Here is a 6924-nt window from a genome sequence, read left to right on the forward strand (position 1 = left end):
CAAATTTCCAGAAGCTGCAATCTGAAGCGACCTATCTCTGATTCTAGCAGACGATCTCTCCAATGTTTAACACAAAATCAGCAAACTCTCCTGTCACATAGAACGTCCATTATATAGTGCAATGTTGAAATGAAGTTACCGGTCTGAAACATTTAGTCGTTTCTTCTGAGACAATCCTTGTTCTCTTATCATCTACAGATTTACCGCAGTCTTCACCACGCGAATTCACAACAGAAGTCAGACTTTCGAACATGTATACAATCTACGTAGGCAAGTATGATACGTCATGACGTCATAGGATTCCTAGCATATTGACGTAATGCTAAACATCCGGTTATCCCGAGTTTTCTCCGTAATACATGTCCGTGGGTTTTTCAATGTTCGGTTATTTCCGTGGCTTCATGCGGAAAGGGAACCGTCGTCTGCAATCAACGACATGGACCATTCTGGTCCTTGCTGCTGACAAAAACATGATTTTAACACAGAATGTAATGTCAGAATAGCTTTATAAACGCTATTGTGTTTTAATCGTAGCAATGGGGTCCGATATTTAGACGAGACAAGTATAATGCCGACGAGTCGGAGACTAAGAATAAAGTAAAAGAATAGGGACTATTTGAATGACGCGCATTTGACACTCTGAGTGATTAGGCTGAAATGAAATTGCCTACAAAATGTCGTCTGCATGACTGCATGTTCGACCCGTGTTGGTCGTTGTATAAATAGCTTAAACAATGACAACTCGTTGATTACTGGAAAATAAACCACTCGTGGGTATTTGCAGCCGCTTGGTAATTCACTCGTGTGCTCCGCACACTCGTGAATTACCAAGCGGCTGCAAATACCCACTCGTGGTTTATTTTCCAGTAATCAACTCGTGGTCATTGTTTAAGCTCTATATTATTGCGACCGGTTAGGTTTTTGGGTACGCGAACTAATTACAAAAGTGCAGGATTTAGTTTGCTCTCTTGCGTCTGCTTTCGCTGATCACGTTGTGCAATCGGGCATGTAACTAATGACAACAAAAAGGACTTCACTCTGGTGAAGGATTCACGGGAGTTGCCTGCCCCATGAGCGATGCCGTCATCCGGTTACAAACAACAGAAAACAATACATTGTGCGTTATTACGACCATTCCAGTCTGATTTCGGGTGTGGGATTTGTTGTTATTATTCTCTTCAAGACTCTTCGTCTATAAAATCGAGCCAAAATGCGTAGGTTCAACCGCTGTACATTTCCTTCTGTAATATGACTATCTGATGACGTCCTTTGTTGCCTAAGCTAACTCTGATTGGAAGCGTGTGCTATCTTGTTTAATGTAGGTTCCTAAATGCCAACAAGCACACATGTTTATATTCCCGGACTATAGTATTTATTCAAAGTTATAAGGGAAATTCGCCAATCCCGGAACAGTCGGCTAACTTGGAACACCTCAATATGCTATCAACGGGAAACAATTCATGAACAATTGTTTTGCAAAAATGTCTTGTGACTTTCCTTGATGTTATTCCAGCAAGAAAAATAGCAACCGCGGCAAAACCAAAAAAGGGGTACGTTTTTATATTTAGTCAAGTTTTGACTAAATATTTTAACATCGAGGGGGAATCGAAACGAGGGTCGTGGTGTATGTGCGTGCGTGTGTGCGTGCGTGCGTGTGTGTGTGTGTGTGTGTGTGTGTAGAGCGATTCAGACTAAACTACTGGACCGATCTTTATGAAATTTGACATGAGAGTTCCTGGGTATGAAATCCCCGAACGTTTTTTTCATTTTTTTGATAAATGTCTTTGATGACGTCATATCCGGCTTTTCGTGAAAGTTGAGGCGGCACTGTCACGCCCTCATTTTTCAACCAAATTGGTTCAAATTTTGGTCAAGTAATCTTCGACGAAGCCCGGGGTTCGGTATTGCATTTCAGCTTGGTGGCTTAAAAATTAATTAATGACTTTGGTCATTAAAAATCTGAAAATTGTAAAAAAAAATAAAAGTTTATAAAACGATCCAAATTTACGTTTATCTTATTCTCCATCATTTGCTGATTCCAAAAACATATAAATATGTTATATTCGGATTAAAAACAAGCTCTGAAAATTAAATATATAAAAATTATTATCAAAATTAAATTGTCCAAATCAATTTAAAAACACTTTTATCTTATTCCTTGTCGGTTCCTGATTCCAAAAACATATAGATATGATATGTTTGGATTAAAAACACGCTCAGAAAGTTAAAACAAAGAGAGGTACAGAAAAGCGTGCTATCCTTCTTAGCGCAACTACTACCCCGCTTTTCTTGTCAATTTCACTGCCTTTGCCATGAGCGGTGGCCTGACGATGCTACGAGTAAAATGGCATTGCGTTCAGTTTCATTCTGTGAGTTCGACAGCTACTTGACTAAATATTGTATTTTCGCCTTACGCGACTTGTTTTAAACTTTTCTTTGTTCTTCTTCTTATTTCGACCGTCTACAATTCGTATTATTACGTATTATTATAAAATGTTGACTGCTGTAATAAACCTTCATGGATTTGCAATAATTTTAACAGAGACAAAAATTTGAAACGTCACGTGTATCCAACAGGTTAACTCAAAATCCATGCAGGTGCCATGCGGCAAAGATGGAACACATAAGAGAGGCAAACATGGAACAGTGTTCCAGCTTTGCTGCATTCTGTTCCATCTTACCCTCAATCATCAAACAATAAACTGAACACTGCAGTTTTATTCACATATTCTCTTTTCATTTTTATATTTAGTCAAGTTTTGACTAAATATTTTAACATCGAGGGGGAATCGAAACGAGGGTCGTGGTGTATGTGCGTGTGTGTGTGTGTGTGTGTGTGTGTGTGTGTGTGTGTCTGTCTGTGTGTGTGTGTGTGTGTAGAGCGATTCAGACTAAACTACTGGACCGATCTTTATGAAATTTGACATGAGAGTTCCTGGGTATGAAATCCCCGAACGTTTTTTTCATTTTTTTGATAAATGTCTTTGATGACGTCATATCCGGCTTTTCGTGAAAGTTGAGGCGGCACTGTCACGCCCTCATTTTTCAACCAAATTGGTTGAAATTTTGGTCAAGTAATCTTCGACGAAGCCCGGACTTCGATATTGCATTTCAGCTTGGTGGCTTAAAAATTAATTAATGACTTTGGTCATTAAAAATCTGAAAATTGTAAAAAAAAATAAAAATTTATAAAACGATCCAAATTCACGTTTATCTTATTCTCCATCATTTGCTGATTCCAAAAACATATAAATATCATATATTCGGATTAAAAACAAGCTCTGAAAATTAAATATATAAAAATTATTATCAAAATTAAATTGTCGAAATCAATTTAAAAACACGTTCATCTTATTCCTTGTCGGTTCCTGATTCCAAAAACATATAGATATGATATGTTTGGATTAAAAACACGCTCAGAAAGTTAAAACAAAGAGAGGTACAGAAAAGCGTGCTATCCTTCTTAGCGCAACTACTACCCCGCTCTTCTTGTCAATTTCACTGCCTTTGCCATCAGCGGTGGACTGACGATGCTACGAGTATACGGTCTTGCTGAAAAATGGCATTGCGTTCAGTTTCATTCTGTGAGTTCGACAGCTACTTGACTAAATATTGTATTTTCGCCTTACGCGACTTGTTGTTGTTTTTACCTTCTATAAGTTTTATTGAATGATTGATTGATTTCTTTGACAGTATTGAGGAACCTGGACGGTGGTTACCAGAATTAAGAAATGGACTGCGATTTGTCAGCAGTGAGAAACGGAGATGTGGTGTTCCTGTCTAAACGCTTAAAAGACGTAAAGAAGAAAAAATAAACAAGTCGCGTAAGGCGAAAATTTAGTCAAGTAGCTGTCGAACTCACAGAATGAAACTGAACGCAATGCAACGCAGCAAGACCGTATACTCGTAGCATCGTCAGTCCACCGCGCACTGCAAAGGCAGTGAAATTGACAAGAAGAGCGGGGTAGTACTTGCGCTGAGAAGTATAGCACGCTTTTCTGTACCTCTCTTTGTTTTAACTTTCTGAGCGTGTTTTTAATCCAAACATATCATATCTATATGTTTTTGGAATCAGGAACCGACCAGAAATAAGATGAAGGTGATTTTAAATTGATTTCGAAAATTTTAATTTTGATAATAATTTTTATATATTTAATTTTCAGAGCTTGTTTTTAATCCGAATATAACATATTTATATGATTTTGGAATCAGCAAATGATGGAGAATAAGATGAACGTAAATTTGGATCGTTTTAGAAAAAAAATTTTTTTTTTTACAATTTTCAGATTTTTAATGACCAAAGTCATTAATTAATTTTTAAGCCACCAAGCTGAAATGCAATACCGAAGTCCGGGCTTCGTCGAAGACTACTTGACCTAAATTTCAACCAATTTGGTTGAAAAATGAGGGCGTGACAGTGCCGCCTCAACTTTCACGAAACGCCGGATATGACGTCATGAAAGACATTTATTAAAAAAAATGAAAAAAACGTCTGGGGATATCATACCCCAGGAACTCTCACGTCAAATTTCATAAAGATCGGTCCAGTAGTTCAGTCTGAATCGCTCTACACACACACACAGACAGACAGACACACACACACACACACACACACACACACACGCACGCACATACACCACGACCCTCGTCTCGATTCCCCCCTCTACGTTAAAACATTTAGTCAAAACTTGACTAAATGTAAAAAGAAGGAAGCTACAAAATCTTCTGCTCAGACAAATAAGTGGGGAACATCTTCTGCTCAGAGGAAGAAAAGGGGAACATTCTTAACGATGCTTTCTATCCTGGAGGCAAGCACTTGGTACTGCTTCATGTGTGGCACCAACTCCCCTGAGGACATGATACAATGCCAGAAGTGCACACACGAGGACAGCACTAACAGGACTTTGTCAGCGAAATCTGTACTTAGTTATTTTTGTCTGCAAAATCAGTTCTTAAATCTGTTCTTAGTTATTTGCTTTCAGACTTTATGCGTTTTTACATTTAGTCAATTGGGCAGGTAGCCTTTTTATATCTGTTTGTCAAGTGAAGAGGGGTACAAATGAAGCTACCCGATCTAGTGGTACTGCTTCATGTGTGGCACCAACCACCCTGAGGACATGATACAGTGCCACAAGTGCACACAGTAATCACACGATGACTGCGCTGACAGTAGAAGACAAAAGGACTTTGTCTGCAAAATCGGTTCTTAGCTTCTTATTTTTATTTTTTTTTAAAGGTTTTGTTTCTCCATTATTTTATACCTAGCCCTAATTTATCTTTTTTTTCTCACATTTTAGGCTTAAATTTGTTCCGATTTGTTATTTCCTTGGTGAAATCACAATGTGATGTGGAAAAAACCCACCATTTAAATCAAATGTCTCAAATCAAAATGTTGTGGCGTATTTATTTCTCGTGTGTGTGTAGCAAAGTGTACTTTTGTGCGTGTGATTAAGAGTGTTTAGGTGTATACGTGTGAGAGAGACACAGAGAGAACTAGAAAGAGAGTCAGTGTGTTTTTGTATGTGTTCCGAGTTTGACGACACAGTGTTCCACTTTACACACCCATTGCGTCCAACCTGGAACAGATGCAGACATTTTTATAATGATCAGTCTGATGAGTTGCGTGACTTTTTATTTTATTTTATGTTGTTCGTGTGTTTACTAATAGACTCTAGTATATGATAATATAAAGAACGCTTTGCAATATCCATTTTGTTGTCTGGTCCGGTTGTTTCTCCTAAACTGTTCTGGGTTTGGCGACTTTCCCTTATATGCCAACTTGCCTACCATTTGCAGCAAAGAGAAGGTATGTAAGATTTGGAGCAACCGCAGACTGTGCAACCTTTTTGGTAACTAATACTTCATGTTGATTACCATACTTTTTTGACTAGACAAATACTTTTCAGAAAAATAGACATACCATGAGGGTCATTTGTATTACGTCGTTGGTGGAATACAGAAATCTCAGGGTGCTCCTGCATGTTATCCCCAAAATAGCAGTTCAGGAAAGCTGTCTCTCCTGCTTCAACAGATGGGATGTCACAAGACACTGCAATTGCTGATGTGAGGTATGCTGTTGAAAAGACGTGTATTGAGTATAAAAGTGCCAGTCACATCCCTGCCCTTCAACTATCAAACCTAAGCCGAAAACACACACACACACACACACACACACACACACACACACACACACCCAACCACCCACCCACACACACACACACACATACACACACACACACGCACGCACGCGCGCGCACGCACGCACGCACGCACACACACGCACACACACACACACACACACACACACACATTTATGACATAAAACAACAGAATGTCAGTGTCTAAATGTCATAGAACCTAGAAATTCTATGAATTGTTAAGGTTGGCTTTAAAAGCGTTCAAGAAAGTGATCTTTTTACATTTAGTCAAGTTATGACTAAATGTTTTAACATCGAGGGGGGGAATCGAGACGATGGTCGTGGTGTGTGTATGTGTGTGTGTGTGTGTGCGTGCGTGTAGAGCTATTCAGACCAAACTACTGGACCGATCTTTATGAAATTTTACATGAGAGTTCCTGGGTATGATATCCCCAGACGTTTTTTTCATTTTTTTGATAAATGTCTTTGATGGCGTCATATCCGGCTTTTCGTGAAAGTTGAGGCGGCACTGTCACGCCCTCATTTTTCAACCAAATTGGTTGAAATTTTGGTCAAGTATTGTTCGACAAAGCCCGGACTTCGGTATTGCATTTCAGCGTGGTGGCTAAAAATTAATTAATGACTTTGGTCATTAAAAATCTGAAAATTGCAAAAAAAAAAAAAATTTATAAAACGATCCAAATTTACGTTCATCTTATTTTCCATCATTTTCTGATTCCAAAAACATATAAATATGTTATATTTGGATTAAAAACAAGCTCTGAAA

The 6924-nt window shown here is 38.4% G+C and overlaps 1 long non-coding RNA gene across 6 annotated transcripts in view; it reads right to left on the minus strand.

The window, feature by feature from the left end:
* LOC138981344 (uncharacterized) overlaps window positions 1-6068 on the minus strand; it is a 42156-nt gene extending 36088 nt beyond the window's left edge. For all 6 annotated transcript variants that reach the window (XR_011460617.1, XR_011460616.1, XR_011460615.1 and 3 more), the window contains exon 1: window positions 5921-6068. This is a non-coding gene — a long non-coding RNA (uncharacterized lncRNA). The remainder of the gene's footprint in view (window positions 1-5920) is intronic.
* Window positions 6069-6924: the final 856 nt, after the last annotated feature.

Source organism: Littorina saxatilis, linkage group LG12 (assembly GCF_037325665.1).
Source record: "Littorina saxatilis isolate snail1 linkage group LG12, US_GU_Lsax_2.0, whole genome shotgun sequence".
In the NCBI taxonomy this organism is placed as follows: domain Eukaryota; kingdom Metazoa; phylum Mollusca; class Gastropoda; order Littorinimorpha; family Littorinidae; genus Littorina; species Littorina saxatilis.